Genomic DNA, 19,576 nt, shown 5'->3' on the forward strand with positions numbered 1-19,576 from the left:
AAATAATTTGCGATCAAGCTACAAGTTTCCGTAGCCCTGCCATGATTAAATTTCTGGAAGATTTAAATATATTTCCACATTTTGCTAGTTGCAGTAACAGCAACGGAATAGTCGAAAGGTTCCACAGCACAATAATCGAGATGTACCAAGCTAATCAGGAGAAAGCAAGAGATAGAAATTTATATGACGGATTAAAATTAGTAGTTGCACTATACAATGACACCAAACATTCTGTTACTAAGTTTGCACCTAGAGAACTAGTTTACGGCACTTCCAATTCCCTAAACAAAATCAAAATTACGTCTGATATTACAAACAAATTACAAACAGCTCTTGATAACATTGAACTGCATGTTAATTCTCATAATTCCAAAATTCCTTGTCTAGACGAGGAAGAGTATAAAGAAATTCAAAAGAAAACTTTGTATGCTAAATGTAAAGCGAAACCATCATTATCTAGCCATCGTTACAGAGTAGCAGAAGTAGTAGATCAGACATCTAAAACAATAACAGATAGAAACAACATCAAAACGCACAAAAAATATTTCAAACGAATTTTGTAATGTAGACAATCTTTCTTTCCAGACTGTTCTTGCTGACACCAGGACAAGCAGACATTTACATACATGACGTGAGGCAAAACCCTATCATCATAATCCCTATAGAAACGCTAAAATATGTAATAGTTATCTGAGGATCATACACCCAATTGAACTAGAGCCTATAGAACAAGTCATCAATGAACTATCATCAATAGCACAGGAAAAAATATTCACGATAGACTTCTGAATCCAATTATAAAAACAAAGATTGAAAAATTGTCATTAACATTTAAGAAAATCAGAACATCAGAAAGGCGAGTTAAAAGATGGGATACCTTAGGAAAAGGCTGAAAGTACATATCAGGCAGCCCAGACGCTGACGACATAAGACTAGTTAACGCGACTATAAACACAATTATTAATCAGGAGAACAATCAAATGAAAATCAATTCAGGACTTGATACAAGGATTAGGAACATTACGTATGTTTTAAATGCACTCATTTCAAAGAACAACAATCTATCATCAGAGTTAAGCGAAGGGTTTTCATCTGTGAATCTATTATTCAACATCGACGAGCTGACTCAACAGATCGAGACAATTGGAGAAGCCATAACCTTGGCTCGATGGAACATTCCTAGCAGTCGCCTGATTAGCCTTACTGAATTAACTGCAGCCCAGGACTTCCTTAGAACTCAAAGACTTGATGTAGCCACTGCAGAAAGCGTATTAGAGATTGCGAGGGCATACATAATAACTACCAAAGGATCCATCAAGTATGTATTGAGAGTTCCCAAGCTTACAAATGAAATCTATACTCTTTACCAAATCGAACCTGTCATATCGAATGGGACCAGAATTCAAATGAACAGTCATTACTATTTGAACGGAACTACTTCCTTCTCTACAAGGTCAATGTGTGAGCAAAGGGTAGAACAGTTTATTTGCCACTCTTCACAGCTCGAAACACCACCAAAATGTATCCAGAAACTGATGAGTGGATCATCGGCAAATTACCCTGTAGAAAAGGTTTACGGACGCAATATTATCAAGAGAATCAACGATGCCACTATTATTATCAACGAAGCGAGTATCGTCTTGAAATCTTACTGCAGTATGCATAACAGCAAGCTCGAAAGGATCTTTTCTTATCCAGTTCTCGAACTGCGCAATCAACCTAGGCTAGGCGGAGATCAGTTTACAAACATCAATATGGAAATTCCCGGCAAGACCTTCATCCCAACTACTGGTCTAAAGGTAAATATTACTAATATAATAGACCGTATTCCTCTGGAATACTTACAGGAACTCCACATGGCGAATCGGGACCACATTCAACATCTGAATCTTACAAACGAAAGTATTCACACCAAGATTCGTTTACTCCACTGGATATCCTTCGGTTCTATATCAGTTACGACCCTCGCAGCAATTGGAATTACGCTAGGCTATATAGTTAAAACGTTAGTTACCAGGAAGACAACAATCACTATTCAACATGGCTATCAGGAGACAACCCAGGAGACGGGAAAGAATTCGTTGAAAACTGCCACGTACCATGGAGACCATCTTATTCCTCAAACCAGAAACACCCGAAAGTCGAGGACGACTTTCAAACCAAGAGGAAGCCGTTAGGAATAACCAGTCCATGCCACGCAGTCAATACACGTTGCAATGGACGAGATATGCAGAGTCAGCGGAATAAGTAATAAAACCAACGCGAGCACGCGGCTCGACCTCTTTTCATCGGTAGCAGCTGCGGCAACATAACGTTCAGTGCATAGGGTAGTTTGTGTTGTAATACAAAGTGTTTAAAGTGTAGTTTTTTAAAAAATCATTTTACCAAAAGAAATCCTTAACTCCAAGTACTTACTTTGATAAAATTAGAAAGGTGCCCTCAGATTTTTTAAATATTTTTCCTTCAAAATACGTGGAATTTTCGAATTGCTGTGCGTATTCATGAACGATTTTTGTTATTAAATTCGAGATCAGATGCAATTTTAAAATTTGAGGAGACTTGATCCCCTTTCTATAATATCGACGCAATAAATATTTTTTCCTGCCAACCTTTCATCAAATCTGTCAAATCTACAAAAAAATAGAAGCATGAGAACAGATTTATATTTTTTTTTAATTTGTTCGCCAAACTTTTGTATGGATGACAAAGGATCAAATGTCCCCATATTGAGGTAATAACTTTAAATCCAAATATCCTAAAATGATGGAGTGTTGACAATTTCATTAGTACAGATCATTAAGCATATTTATGGCTTTGTGCTGTGAAAAAAAGAAAGCATTTGGTCATTGTTATGAAAAGTTGTTCAAATTTTGCGTGGCCAAAAAAAAAATCTTTGGGAAGGTCAAAGCATTCAAACCGCCTGCAGAATAAATAAGGTTGATAATCCGAAAAAATAACTCACCACTTAAGTCATTTGTCTAGAGGATATATACAAAAAAATATGCTAGAACAAAACTACTTTAGTTCTCGATAAAACAGGGGGTGATCAAGTCTACCCACCTTCCCCTATTGTCATGTATTGTTACGGCATGTGTGAATTTTTGTATTGTTTGCCCTTTTTACAAGAACGAGTGGTGTCGAATCGAAAGCACATATCAAATCAAAGTTTGCAAAGAAAAAAACTAATCAAAATGCTTCGTTTCGTGTGTGTTTCACAAAATTCTCACTCACTGCAGTGTTTATATTGGATAGAATACGTCGTCTGCATTCGCTTGATTGGTGACCCGTGCTAAGCTGTCGTTTATAGCGTAGTCAACACCAAACCGACTTGCAGCCAATATGACTTTTTGATTGGAAACGATCAATATTGCATCGAGATCATGAATTCATGAGTGAACAGAGTTTAAAAGTAAAATACGTTTCTTCATTTTAGTGGATATTTTTGATTATTCGTTGTTGTTTTTGACTATTGTTGTCATTATATGCAACTGACAGCGGTCTATCTGCACACTGTGCCCAGGGCATGGTGGCTATTTTCAAGCTAAGGGAGTTAGATGGGGATGTCTATATCCTGAAATATACACAATTATATCGTCCTTACGGTCCGAAATATCTATAAAAATATTATTTTTTATGAAGTTTGTACTACAATAGATCGAAAATCGGAAGAACTACCCATCGAAAATTTGGAAGAATTTCTCTTCGGAAATTGGGAAGAATTTCACTTCGGAAATTCAGAAAAACTTCCCTTCAGAAGTTCGGAAAAGATTCTCCTCAGAAACTCAAAAGAGTTCTCCTTCAGAAATTCGGGAGAATTTGACTTCCGAAATTGAGGAAAATTTCTTCAGAAATTCGGAAGAATTTTCTTTCGGATATTCGGAAGAACTTCCTTTCGGAAGTTATGGAGAACTAATTGACCTAGCAGACGTTGTCATGCATAGGTAGTAGGCGAAAATGCGCGTTGTGAACTGCCCATGCAAAATTTCCATACGAATCTTAATTTTAGTGTTTCACGATTTTCTCAAATTCACTCTCGATTGTCGCATGAGGAAATATCATATAAATCCATCGGAAACTATAACGAACGTTCCTGAGACACTAAAATTAAGATTCGTATGGAAATTTTGCATGGACAGTTCACAACGCGCATTTTCGCCTACTACCTATGCATGACAATTAAGAAAATCCATCCAGCCGTTTTTGAGTTACGCGGATACAAACACAGACTATTTCATTTATATGTACACAGGATTCTGTTTTTACACGATCTTCATTTTCTTAGTTTTGCGCTTATCTCAAATGTTTGCCGTGTGCTAAGATTTTAGAAGTAAATTGAAGTCACACGATCAATAATACGACCGGAAAAACTTTAGAAATTCGGATAATTTTCCCTCCAGAAATTTATTCGTAAATTAGAAAGAATTTTCCTTCAGAAATCGGAATTTTGGAAGAATCTCCCATTTAAATTCGGAAGAATTTCATTTTAGAAATTAGGAAAAAATTCTCTTCGAAAATTCGGAAGAATTTTCCTTAGGAAATTCGGAAGAACTTTTCTTAGGAAATTCGTAAACTCATAAGAATTTTCCATTAGAAATTCGGAAAAAAATCTTCGAAGGAATTTTCGTTTATGAATTTGCGAGGATTTCCCTTCGGAAACTCACGAGAATTTCCTTAAAAATTTGGAAGACTTTCCCTCCAAAAATTCGGAAGAATTTCTATTCGCAAAAACGAAGATTCATTAATTACGTAACGCAAAAATTGGTCATTTTCAACCTTACTCCCCCCTTTTTTCCACTTTTTGTATGAATCATTTAAAAATTGTGTATGGGTTATCACACTTCGGGCAACCACCCTCCCCCCTCTAAACGTTACGTAATTTATGGATGCTCCCACACTTTACCTTTGGAATTTAAAAAAAAACTGTGCTTCGGACAGCACTGTCTAAGACGAGTTTAGTACTTTCCATTAATTCCAAGGTCGACAAAGTCGAGTCAAGTACGAGGCACTGAAGACGGCCTCACAGTTGAGGTCGAAATACGTATCTGTACAGATAACAAACGTATTGAATGGAAAGTACTAAACTCGTCTCAGACAGTTGAAGTCATTTTACTAAAAGAGCTTAAATAATTTTACTGAAAATGTTCTTCGGAAGATCGAAAGAATTTGCCTCCGGAAAATCAGGAAAATGAATCGGATGAATTTCGCTTCGGAAATTCGGAATAATTTGGGAATTCGGAAGAATTTCTCTTCGAATATTCGTATGAATTTCTTTTCGGAAAATGGGAAGAAATTCTCTTCGGAAAATCGGAGCAATTTCCCTTAGGAAATTCGGACGAATTTGGAGTCTCGGGGAAAAATCTCCTTGGAGATTCGAAAGAAATTCCATTCAGAGATTCGGAAATGTTTTCCTTCGGAAGCTTGAAAGATTTGAACTCGGCGGTACCCTCCTCCAGAAAATAAAAATTGCTGAGATCTCTGAGCTGAGAAAAATTCCCATTAGAAACTCCGGAAGAATTTCGAAATTCGGAATAATTTCCATTCAGAAATTTGTTTCGAAAATTCGGAAATATTTCCTTCCGGAAAATCGGAAGAAATTTTCCTTGGGAAAATCACGAAATCAAATTCGGAAAAATTACCCTTTAGAAATTTGTAATAATTTCAAAAAACTTCCCTTCGTAAATTCGAAAAATTTCCATTCGAAAATTTAGAATAATTTTTCTTCCAGATATACGAAAAAATTTCCTTCCGGATATTCGGAAGAATTTCGTATTGGGAATTCGTAATAATATCCCCTCATGAATTCGGAAGAATTTCCCTTCGTAAATTCGGAAGAATTCCCTTTCATAAATACGGAGAAATTCCTTTTCCGGAAGAAAATGTCTTATACTAAGTACGAGTAAAGGCTATGTATATTCGCTCCAAATATAAACCGGAGACCCTCTGTGTTATATACCAATGAATTATTGGCAGTGGCTGATTTTCTACCCGCCACATCCACATCCAGGCGCTATCGTATATGCGCAAATAGCTAGCATGAGTTAACCGCCAGAAATTTGTATGGCAAAAGACATCTAACACAGGTTTTCTCAAAATCAGGAACTTTCATGAGAAAATGAGTTATGAAGGATGGTGTCCGCTACTACGCCAACCAAATATTTTTCCGATTAAGGTGCTTAATTTTTAGAAATCGAACCTTAGATGCCTTTCGCCAAAAGATATTTTAGTTACTAGATAAAGATTGTCGCTGTCGTCGCTGTCCGGAACATCTTTTGCTGGCGAGGATCTTCTTCTCTTCTCATTGGCATTACATCCTCACACTGGGACAGAGCCGCCTCGCAGCTTAGTGTTCATTAAGCACTTCCACAGTTATTAACTGCGAGGTTTCTAAGCCAGGTTACCATTTTTTTTGCATTCGTATATCATGAGGCTAGCACGATGATACTTTTATGCCCAGGGAAGTCGAGACAATTTCCAATCCGAAAATTGCCTAGACCGGCATCGGGAATCGAACCCAGCCACCCTCAGCATGGTCTTGCTTTGTAGCCGCGCGACTTACCGCACGGCTAAGGAGGGCCCACGAGGCGAGGATAGGGGAGCTAAATGTCAAAGAAGGAAAATCCATACGATTTGACAGGTATGTACCACACATGTTTCGGACAGCAGAACAAAGGGAGCCGAAGCGACAATCTTTATCTAGTAACTAAAATATCTTTTCTTTCGCCATACTGATTTCAGAAAGTTAACTCCTAGTGTGCCGCTGTAAGCACACTCAAAGCAGGCGATTCATTGATTTAGTTCGACGAATGGAGGTGATATCTGTGTTGACGGGGTATGTTGTCGCATTATTTCCAATTAAAAGTTGACCATATCGGACTATGGGATCAGAAGTAATGACCAAAATACATTTTTATATAAAACAGAAGTTACGGTTAAAATACAAAAATGCACAAAAAAGTATCGCCAATTTTTCAAGCACTTGTCCTCAACCAATTTCCTCGCAACAAGTTGCATTTGACGGAAAATCTTGTCATATTATTCCTATCCTATCGGAATTATCGGATCAGAAGTAATGACCAGAATACTAATTTCAGAACGAGAATATAAATAAATCTATGGCACTGATATTTATCCGATTTTCTCGCAACAAGTTGCGTTCAATGTAGATTCTTGAAATAAAAAGTAGTAGGTTGTATTAATGCCCTAGTAGCACATTTGTTTCGCATAGGTTACTGCAATTCATATGTAACCAGATTTCATCACAATGAAGTTGCTGCAACTATTTTTGTCTGACTGGTGCTGCTCGGGTTACTCGACCGCAAATTGAACGTAGAATTACAAATAGTTCGATAATGGTTGCAAAATTCAATTATTTTGTGCATGTTCATTGCGGATGTAGGCAATTTACTAGGCATCTTAGAGAGTTAACTGATCGATTGATACCAAAATCTCCAGAATCCGTTGGAAAACCGATGACTTATTGGCTCTTACTTCCTGACCTCTTTTCGTTACGGTCCCAAATTTGAAACTTTGGAATGACCCCCCTATCTTACCGAAAGACGTAATTCTACGTCAAAACAACTTGGTCTGGCCACCTAACAGTGCGATATAAAATTTTAAAATATGCAATTTACTCTTTATATCACACGAGAAATTGCATCGAGCGGCTACCTTCTACCAAAGCTGTGGCACCACCAACGAGCTGGGAACCGGCTTCATAGTGCTGGGTAAGATGCGCCAACGCGTGATTGGGTGACAGCCAATCAACGCAAGGATGTGCAAGCTGAGGATTAAAGGCCGTTTCTTCAACTATAGCATCATCAACGTGCACTGCCCACACGAAGGGAGACCCGACGACGAGAAAGAAGCGTTCTATGCACAGCTGGAGCAGACATACGATGGATGCCCACTGCGGGACGTCAAAATCGTCATCGGTGACATGAACGCACAGGTAGGAAGGGAGGAAATGTATAGACCGGTCATCGGACCGGATAGTCTGCACACCGTATCGAACGACAACGGCCAACGATGCATAAACTTCGCAGCCTCTCGCGGAATGGTAGTCCGAAGCACCTTCTTTCCCGCAAAAATATCCACAATGTGGAGATCACCTAACCAATAAACGGAAAACCAAATCGACTACGTTCTATTCGACGATAAATTCTTCTCCGACATCACGAACGAACGCACTTACCGCAGTGCGAATATTGAATCCGACCACTACCTCGTTGCAGTATGCCTGCGCTCAAAACTCTCGACGGTGTACAACTCGCGTCGAAGTCGGATGCCGCAGCTCAACATTGGGCGGCGACAAGTTTAGTAAACTAGCCCAAGAATACGCGCACCAGCTGAAAGTGGCACTCCCAACGGAAGAGCAGCTAGGCGCAGCGTCTCTTGAAGATGGCTGGAGAGATATTCGATCCGCCATTGGTAGCACCTCAACCGCTGCTCTTGGCACGGTGCCCCCGGATCAGAGAAACGACTGGTATGACGGCGAATGTGAGCAGTTAGTGGAAGAGAAGAATGCAGCATGGGCGAGATTGCGCCAACACCGCACGAGGGCGAACGAGGCACGATATAAACAGGCGCGGAACAGACAAAACTCGATTTTCCGGAGGAAAAGGCGTCAGCAGGAAGATCGAGACCGTGAAGAGACGGAGCAACTGTAACGCGCTAATAACACATGAAATGATAAGAAAATTATTTTGAGCTTTTTAGTGGAATGTCTTCACTTGTCATAAGACGAGTTAATACAGTCCCATTGAATTCCACCACTTAATTGTATCTTGACAGATACGTATTTCGACCTCAAAAGTAAGGCCGTCTTCAGTGTCTCGTACTTGACTCGACTCAAGTCTCGACTCGAAGTCGAGTCAAGTACGAGACACTGAAGACGGCCTTACTTTTGAGGACGAAATACGTATCTGTCAAGATACAATTAAGTGGTGGAATTCAATGGGACTGTATTAACTCGTCTTATGACAAGTGAACACATGAAAGTTCCATGAGAAGTTCAACCGTTCACGTAAGCGCCACGTGCCACAGCCTGATATGTGCAAGGACATAAACGGGAACCTTCTTACGAACGAGCGTGAGGTGATCCAAAGGTGGCGGCAGCACTACGAAGAACACCTGAATGGCGATGTGGCAGACGAAGATGGCGGTATGGTGATGGACCTGGGAGAACGCGTGCAGGACATAATTTTACCGGCTCCGGATCTCCAGGAAATCCAGGAGGAGATTGGCCGGCTGAAGAACAACAAAGCCCCTGGGGTTGACCAACTACCAGGAGAGCTATTTAAACACGGTGGTGAGGCACTGGCTAGAGCGCTGCACTGGGTCATTACCAAGATTTGGGAGGAGGAAGTTTTGCCGCAGGAGTGGATGTGTCCCATCTACAAAAAGGGCGATAAGCTAGATTGTAGCAACTACCGCGCAATCACATTGCTGAACGCCGCCTACAAGGTACTCTCCCAAATTTTATGCCGTCGACTAGCACCAACTGCAAGGGAGTTCGTGGGGCAGTACCAGGCGGGTTTTATGGGCGAACGCTCCACCACGGACCAGGTGTTCGCCATTCGCCAAGTACTGCAGAAATACCGCGAATACAACGTGCCCACACATCATCTATTCATCAACTTCAAAGCCGTATATGATACAATCGATCGGGACCAGCTATGGCAACTAATGCACCAACACGGTTTTCCGGATAAACTGACATGGTTGATCAAAGCGACGATGGATCGGGTGATGTGCGTAGTTCGAGTTTCAGGGGAATTCTCGAGTCCCTTCGAAACCCGCAGTGGGTTACGGCAAGGTGATGGTCTTTCGTGTCTGCTTTTCAACATCGCTTTGAAAGGGGTAATACGAAGAGCAGGGATTAACACGAGTGGTACAATTTTCAATAAGTCCGTCCAGCTATTTGGCTTCGCCGACGACATAGATATTATGGCACGTAACTTTGAGAAGATGGAGGATGCCTACATCAGACTGAAGAGGGAAGCTAAGCGGATCGGACTAGTCATCAACACGTCGAAGACAAAGGACATGATAGGAAGAGGTTCAAGAGACGACAATGTGAGCCACCCACCGCGAGTTTGCATCGGTGGTGGCGAAATCGAGGTGGTAGAAGAATTTGTGTACTTGGGCTCACTGGTGACTGCCGAAAACGACACCAGCAGAGAAATTCGGAGACGCATAGTGGCTGGAAATCGTATGTACTTTGGACTCCGTAAGACACTCCGATCGAATAGAGTTCGCCGCCGTACCAACCTGACAATCTACAAAACGCTCATTTGACCGGTAGTCCTCTACGGACACGAGTCCTGGACCATGCTCGTGGAGGACCAACGCGCACTGGGAGTTTTGAAAGGAAAGTGTTGCGTACCATCTCTGTAATTGGGGGTGCAGATGGCGGACGGTACGTGGAGGAGGCGAATGAACCACTAGTTACATCAGCTGTTGGGAGAACCATCCATCGTTCACACCGCGAAAATCGGACGACTGCGGTGGGCCGGGCACGTAGCCAGAATGTTGGACAGTAACCCGGTGAAAATGGTTCTCGACAACGATCCGACGGGCACAAGAAGGCGAGGTGCGCAGCGGGCAAGGTGGATCGATCAGGTGGAAGATGACTTGCGGACCTTCCGTAGACTGCGTTGTTGGCGACGTGTAGCCATGGACCGAGCCGAATGGAGAAGACTCTTATATATCGCACAGGCCACTTTGGCCTTAGTCTGAATAAATAAATAATAATCACACGAGAAAGGCACTAACACCGCTAGGTGGATTAAACAGGTTTTTTTTAATTCTGATAAATTTCCTTTTGAAAAATCGAATGAATTTCTTTTTGGAAATTTGGAAAATTTTCCTTCTGGAAATTTGAAACAATCCCTCTTTTGATAATTCATTCGACAGTATCAGCCATGGATATTCTGAAGAGAGTTTGCAGTAGCCATTGAGCTAATAATCACAGTGCGTGTTTTATTCGTCGCGAAATGAAAATTAATTACAAACTTTACCAACATTTCAATGTTCGGTATTTTGTTTGCCGTGTTTCAACTGCAAAATTTCTTTTTTATTGAAATTCTAGTTTTTCTGTAGACAAACAACGTTTGTCAGTAATAAATTCCCGAATCTCGATAAAATATTATGTCGATTATTTTGACGTTTACTTATTTTCACTGAAACAATAATTGAATATTGCTGAACAGCCCAAAAAGTCGGTAGAAATTTATACAGTGCCAACGGTGAAAAATTAAATTTATCGACTAGCCTTTAAAAAATATTAAACGCTGTTGTAGAGCTTCTCGCTCTTGTTTTGTTGCTTATTTCTTACCTGTTGAGCTAAAAACGATTTTGTAAATTATTTCTGTTGTGCTGGTTGGACATGCGTTTGAACTTTTTTGTGTTTTATTTACAAAACTCAGCCACAGCTCACACAGCTTTGAAAAACAAGTAGAAATGCATCATGAGAACCGGCGTCTTCTACCTTGGAAACTTTCTAAAAGAACTTATCATGGAGTATATTATATTAATATAATATATTAAGTGTTCGGTGGATCCTGCGCTAGTATTGAAAACAATGTGTGGCTATCTGAAGAAAATGATTATAAGGTACACTGGGGGAAGTGGAAAAGGAAAAATCTATTGTGCATGTTTGAATTAGTGTAAAACCAGTTTAAATGATCTAAGTGCATTCAATCAAAATGGGCTATCAAAAACAGTCAATTTTGTACCAACTGTGTGGTAATTCATACGATTTTGATCGCCTGAAATTTATGGAAATAGATTTAATAATTAGGAGTTGTTTTTCTACTTACCCCAGTGGGATGGGGTAACTAGAAAACCTCGGGAAAACACATGTTATCTTGACCTTCAATTGAGTAGTTACATATAACTTAAATCAAAACGATAATTGCTCTGTCTGTCAGCAAATTCCCCTCTCGATCATTGCACATGGCGAGCAGTGGCGCAGTCTTATGCCACGCGCCATTGACAGTTGCGTAAAACCTCCGCATATCGTTTCTATCCATGTTCTCCTGCGCTTCAGCTATCACACTCTCTTCGTGTTGCCTTTTTGCTACGGTGGATTCGTTTCTCTTCTGCCCTTGCTACACTGTACCGCTCTCTGTTGGAACGACACACACAGCATTCGACTCCTAGTAGCATGTTTCTCGTCCGTCAATCCTCATCAAACTACCATTTCGTTGGCATAGCTGTGCAGTGCCTAACACTTCCTGCGCTGGTGTGGTCACAGCTTCGTGGATATGTCCCCATCAAAATATCTATAACATCCGAGAAATGTCGACCAGCACGTGGTCTATCTGTGAGCAAGTGTCTCCACTTGGATGTTGCCAGGTGTGTTTGCGGATATTCTTACGTGCGAAGTAGGTACTGCTTATTGCCATCCCTCTAGCAGCAGCAAAGGTTACAAGTTGCATAACATTATCGTTGGTAGCGGAATGAAGGATTTTTATACCAATGACAGGGCGAAAGAAACTTTCTCTTCCGATCTGCGCATTTGCATCCCCGATGACAATCTTTACATCGTGTGTTGGGCACTCTCCGTAGGCCTTATCAAGGCTCTCATAGAACTCATCCTTCACGTCATCAGGCTTATCGTTCGTTGGGGCGCAGATACTGATCAGGCTATAGTTGAAGAATTTGCCCTTCATTCTCAACACGCAAATGCGGTCGCTTATCGGCTACATGAAGCCAACTCCGTTCTGCTCTGTCACCGCCGCAATAGTAGATGTGGTACTTGAATGAAGTGTTCTCGATGAGATCCACCGCCCGGAATTCACGTTCTCCAGTTCTGGGTCACCGTATTTACTGGATTGCTGCCACACTCACGCCGACCTTCTGCAGCTCAGGAGTTTTCACGTTCCAAGATCCGAATTTCCAATGGTTGTCCTTTATTCGTTGCCGGGTCTGTTGCTGTTGAATCAATCCGTTTGCTCTACTTTTGCCTTTCTTGCAGAATCTTCGGTAGGCTAGCTTACCAGGGTTGCGCTACCTACATCTCGTTGAAGGGGCTGCCTCCTCGATGCTGACACGATGCAGCATGATGTGCACTAGAGTGATTCAAATTTTGACTTTTTCGCTCCCCTATCCTTAAACGATTGTTTTTGCTATTTTAATAGTCCTCCCAAATTTTTAGCTGATTTGGATGTAATTTGGTTGTGCACGTGCCGTTTGAAGGTTATATGAAAATTACTATGAAAATTGCCACTTATGTAAAGGATCGTTCCGTGAAGCAGCCCAGAATCTATTTGAATATATTTAACGCATCGCCATCATAGAATAGATCCTAAGCTGAAAGTCAGTTGTTGTTGCGAAGCAATCTGACTTTTGTGAGCAAAATTATAAAGAAAACAGAAATGCTCATTATTGATATTGATGTTATTCTTTTACGTGTTAAATTGAATTTCCCACAATTCAGTATTTCCCTAATAACTTTAGTTGCCAGCATCAAATCGTTTAGCAACAACGACGATATTTTCCCTTGTTAAATTTTCTATGTTGCTAACGTATTCATACATTTTTAGAGCCTAATGGGCAATGATGGGGAACGGTTTTCCACAAAAGTTACTGTTTTCATAGTAATTTTCATACAAGCTTCAAACTGCTTGTGCTCAGTCAAATTACATCCGAATTAGCTAAAAATTTAGAACGTTTATTAAAATGGCAAATGCCATCGTTTAAGCATAGGGGAGCAAAAAAGTCAAAATTTGAATCACTCTAATGTGCACAGTTTAGTTTAGAGTCCCTCACTGGCACTCGGACGATGATCAGCCGCCCCTAACATGGGGAACAGACGAACGATCAGATTTGCACCTCCGGAGAGAAGCAAACCCCCTTCTCTGTCAGCATACGACCATAGTTCCCACCGGGGTTGGTTACCCGATCTTCCCTAAAGTTGCTCGTATCCCGGCCAGTGCCACGGGGATAGGGATAGGAGTTGCTGGGTAAGAGGCTAATGACCGCATAATGGGGTCTATTTTATTCCTTCAGGCAGAGCTTAAAACATTCATCTTCATGAAGCAACTTCAGTCCGAATTTTGACAAACAGTGCATGAATATTCAAAACATAGAATGACATAGTCAGACGACTACTCCACGAAATCATTCATTCGACTGTCACTGAATGTGTTTACTATGTGCAGAAAAAAACATAACTAGCATTGTTTATGTTGATGTTTACCGCTGAAAGTACCTCGCGGATGAAAATCGGATTCAGTCCTGTGTGATAAACCACTTTACTCATTTAAAACGTGTTCAGATTTCAGATAATTTATCAATTTGTAAAATGTGCATAAATATTCAATGACTAATATTCAACTGAATATTGACTGTCTAGAGCCGACTATGAATGTGTCGGAAGTGAACTGACAAATGAAGAAAAATTGACTTCACTAAAAATTTTCGATTATTTTACACTCTGCCTTCAGGTACGCGAAGTTCCAATAGTACGTTTTACCCAGCATTTGCTGTGCCGTGGAGGCATCGTTATTAGTCTTGAATCATACCTAGAAACTCCAAAGCATATACAGTGAGTTTGGCTTTCTAGTCTCAAGAAGACTATTCAATTGGTGAGCTGTGCATATTTGTTGTTTCTCGACCAATCATAACTAGCAACTGTGAAATTTGGAACTCAGCTACATAAGAAGTAGAGATGGGCGTTAAGGTAAGCTCAATCAAGTTGTTTTAAATTTAAGCACAAGGATGTAAACGATCATTCAGTAATTTGCGTTTGATCATTTAGTAGTTTGTCAACAACACATTCCAGAAGCTGAATTTCAAATTATGTTGTATGGTGGACTTCTAGTGCAAAGGTTTTTCTACAACTTTGCCTAATAGTTCGTTATTAGAATTCAACTAATAACGGAGTTAGAGCGCTAGTTGCAGTAATTTAAACTAAATGATTGGAATTTTGTTATTTACTTACTTTAAGTTACTGAAACTATAGCTATAACTCTGTTACTAGTGGAATTCAAACAACGAACCATTAGACAGAGTTGTAGAAAAACCTTTGCACTAGAAGTCCACCATACAACATAATTTGAAATTCAGCTTCTGGAATGTGTTATTGACAAACTACTAAATGATCGAACGCAAATTACTGAATGATCGTTAACATCCTTGTGCATATTTATTTGAATTTAGATTTCAATTTCATTCTCCAAATATGTGCGTTTTGAAATGTCTGCAATCTACATTACAAATAAAGTAATTTATATGCAAAAATAGTTTTTTTCCAGTTCCCAGTACACTATGGGAAAAATATGATTTATGTTGTTTTGTCCAATAACGCACAACCTTCTTTGCACAGTGAAGAGGTTAACAAACACTTCAAAACTTTTTTTTATTCCTTCAACTCTATCCAATTGTAGCCTAAGCAAGCCAAAATCTACGACAGACCAACTCCGTCAACGCAACGGTCAACCAACTTTTGCGTATGCGTTTTCCGGAAACTTATCAGATGCAACTCGCCTAGTGGGTGAGGTGCGGTTTCCCCCTTTGAGCGATTCTGAGAACAAATTCCTTCCCAGCAGCTGAATCACGCCGTTGGTTGCTCGTGACCATCAGCGCACTGCAGAAGCTCAGCATTGCTCGCGGGAACGAAAAACCATCATTATTCGGAAAGAAGTGGCAATAAGCTATTCATAATTTACATTCAAATGAAGCACCATCATCATCGTCGTCGTTTCTTTCAGAACCGGGTGTTCAAGCTTAGTTTCCAACTCGGATGACGAGGGTGGAGTATGAAGCTTTTGACGCGTTCGGATCCGCTTCGTACTGGACCCGAAGAAAGCTTTCGGAGGAAAATATTCGTTCCTTGGTCGTGTAGCCATAATCACTACAAAGGGGAAAATCCGGGCAGTACCAGAACATTTACCAACGATTGCGTTGCGATTTTATTCGAATCATCTGTTGAATGTTTGGCTGGAGTTTGTGTTCTGCAAAGTCTAATCCTGCCTGCTAATATAGCGAATGTAGAAAAGATTTTTTTTCCTTTAAATTGATGAGCATTAATTGATATGCATCATGTGATGGAATGGCGTTGCTAGTACCTAGTTAGCGAGTTGTTTACTCTGAATGAATGCTGGAAAACGTAAAGCAAAAATAAACTTTACTTAGACACTAGACGACCAGCAGTCATTAATCGCTACGCTGTAAACAATTTTCTCTGTATCAGCACGTACGTCAAACATTTACAACGGTCTTGATAAACGGATACCTGTGGAACAAGGAAATCGATCAAACATGATTTAAGAATAAATCCACCTAAAATATTAATAAACTTTATTGTGCAGAAAACTAACTGTTCGAAATAACAGAAATAACAGAACACACCCTCGGAATTTTTTTTCATATGATTTTTAAGGTCTAGAAATCAAGGGATTTCGGTGCGGAGATTCAAAAATCCTGCCCTGTCCCATCAGAAGTATGCGAGAACTAAACATATAAGACTATGATCGCATATTAGCCCCATCTTTGCTGGATTTCCTATTCATATGGGACAAATTTACGGTTTTGATCAGTATAAGTCATATTCAATCAATCCTTCTCATTGGTAGAGATTTGCAAAGTTATTTTAAATTATTGGAAATTGATGTGCAATATGGGCGGTATTTCAAATTGTTAGTGTAGAAGGTATAAGAAAGAACTAAGATTGCGATACACATTAGAAAAAGGACGAGCTTGGGATTGAACTCACGACCTCCTGTTGATAAGGCAGAAGCTGTAGCCACTACTAGATAGGACTAATTTTATATGTGATTGTATTATTATTAATGACGATGGCGAAAATCACACTAATAATGTTATAAATGAAAACAGTGTTACAAAAAGCAATATTCAGGAGATATCGGTATATTGTAAAAATTTCAATAGGATGAGAAGCGCTGCTAAAATGACTGAAATCCAAAATAATGTTTTAAGTACATCTTTCAAAGGGATTTTAGCGACTGAAACAAGTTGGGACGATAGTGTTAAAAATGAAGAAGTTTTTGGTAATAGTTACAACGTTTACAGAGATGACCGAGACTACGAACGGTCTGGAAAAAAATCAGGAGGAGGTGTTTTGGTTGCAGTATCCACAATTTTCAATTCAGAAATAATTAAAACGGATAAATTCAATGATTTTGAACAAGTGTGGGCCAAGGTACAAATTTCAGGTGAAACTCCTGTTTTGCTTCAGTTTATATTCCTCCAAATAATGCTCGCAGAGATATTTATGATAAATTTTTGGTATCGCCGAGAATGTTTTATCTGGCTTGCCTCCTGAAGTAAAAGTGCATATATATGTTGATTTTAACCAAAGAAATGTAGATTTCATACCGGACTGTGACAATTAGAGCATTTTTTTTATTTTTTTTTTTTTTATTTATTTATTTCGTCAACCGACGTAGACTAGTACATATACAATATACATGTTTTATTTTATTTTCTTAATGCTATAAAAACGGTATTATAGTGTATAAAAATAAAAATAGTTTGGTTAAGTAGTGTTTAATTTTGGGATTTAATGTAAATTTAGATGTGTAGGTTTCGAATTGTGACAAAATATTTTTTAGGTTCTGCCGAGACATTGTAAAGTCAATAGTTTCGCAGTGTTGATTATAGATGGCCATCATCTGATTGAGAGGTCCGAATTTTGCATAATTTGTACGGCAGTGATTAATTAAAAATGTATGTCGATGACGCAGTTGTCGAGATGGTGTGTAGAAATTTAATTTCGATAAAATGTTTGTTGAATCAATACGCTGCGAAACTATATCGTTAATAAATGAAACCATTGCAGTTTCACGACGCTCTTTCAAAGATTGAATGTTTATAAGCTTGCAGCGTGCCTCCATATGATGGAAGTGGGAATGTTGTCCAACCTAATTTACGAAGAGCAAATAATAGGAATTGTTTTGTACTGATTCTAATCTTTCTTCGTGTGCTATTGAAAATGGAGACCATACAATGCTGCAATATTCCAGTATCGACCTTACATAAGCAATATATAATGTTTTAATTGTGTATGGGTCATGAAAGTTATAGCAGAAACGTTTTATAAAACCCATCATATTATTTGCTTTATGAATAATGGTGTTGTAATGGTCGATGAACGTTAGTTTGGAGTCTAAGATAATTCCTAAATCCCTAACTCTATCGCATTTCTCTACAACCTGGTTTCCTAATGTAATTGAGAGATTTGATGCTGTTCTTTTTCTGCTGAATGATATAAGGTTACATTTTTTTACATTCAGTTGCAATAGGCTTTTATTGCACCATTCGTAGAATGTGCATATTTCGTTCTGGAATATGTTGAGGTCATTTTTATTCCCTATTTCCAAAAAGAGCTTCATGTCATCTGCATAGATTAACACTTTAAGTTTGTCAAGAATGAAGGAAATGTCGTTTACATATATTATGAATAATAGAGGCCCTAAATGAGAGCCCTGGGGGACACCGGAAGTGGCTTGAATGGGTTTTGATCTATTGCTGTTAAATTTTATAATCAATTGGCGATCAGTTAAGTAAGATTCAAGCCATTTGAGTAGTCCCGGCTCAATTCCAGTTTTTTCAATTTGAATAGAAGCATGGGTATATCTATGCGATCAAATGCTTTACTGAAGTCAGTATAAAGAGCTTCTACATGGTTTCCTTTATCCATTGCATTCAGGGTATAGTCAACAAATTCAAGAAGATTAGTTGAGCTTGAACGCCCTTTAAAGAAGCCATGCTGTGCGTCTGTTATTCAGTTTTTACTTGTTTGAATAATTTTTCGTTTACTATGGCCTCAAAAAGTTTTGGAATGCAAGAGATAATGGCTATTCCACGATAATTACGTATGTCTGATTTTTTCCAGATTTGAAAATGGGTATCAAAAATGAGTTTTTCCATATATTTGGGAATTTTCCTGATTCTAGTGACATATTAAATAGCCAAAATAATGGAGTGGTTAGTTCCACTGCTAGGGTTTTCATAAATATAGGAGGGATTCCATCAGGACCAGGACCTTTTGAAGCATCTAAACTACGTAGGGCCTGCAAAATGTCATGGACATGAAGTTGATTCACTCCAATATCATTTGAAAAGTCTGGAAAAAATGCAAAATAGTCGCGGTCACGATCATTTTCAGAAAATGTAGAATAGGTTTCCTGGAAAAAATCTGCAAAAAGATTACAGTTCTTTTCCGAGCTATCTCCCGCGTTTTCGTCAAGATGCATAATTGATGGAAAGTTATTAGATTTCAGTTTTGTTTTTACGTAATTAAAGAAGTTCTTAGGACAGGACTTTATTTCGCTCTCAGTTTTTGAATTGTAATCTTCCAATGCGTTACTGATAGCGTAATTCAATTGATCGCATACGTCCATGTAATATTCTAAATTTTCATTACTGTTATGACTTTTGTAAATTTTGTGTGCTTTTTTGCTTTGCGATTTCTTAAATTCTTGATTTGCCGGTTATACCAAATTGGGTCTTTATTATTGTTATGACGTCGTTTTCGTTTTAGTGGAGTTTCTTGTGAGATTATGTCAGATAATAATCTGTAAAAGTGTTAACAGATGCTTCGATATTT

The 19,576-nt window shown here is 39.2% G+C and overlaps 1 pseudogene; it reads left to right on the forward strand.

Moving 5' to 3' along the window:
• Positions 1–216: 216 nt before the first annotated feature.
• The window catches only part of LOC134209928 (uncharacterized), a 50,702-nt pseudogene continuing 31,342 nt past the window's right edge, over positions 217–19,576 (forward strand).

The sequence above is a fragment of the Armigeres subalbatus genome, chromosome 2, assembly GCF_024139115.2.
Source record: "Armigeres subalbatus isolate Guangzhou_Male chromosome 2, GZ_Asu_2, whole genome shotgun sequence".
Classification (NCBI taxonomy): domain Eukaryota; kingdom Metazoa; phylum Arthropoda; class Insecta; order Diptera; family Culicidae; genus Armigeres; species Armigeres subalbatus.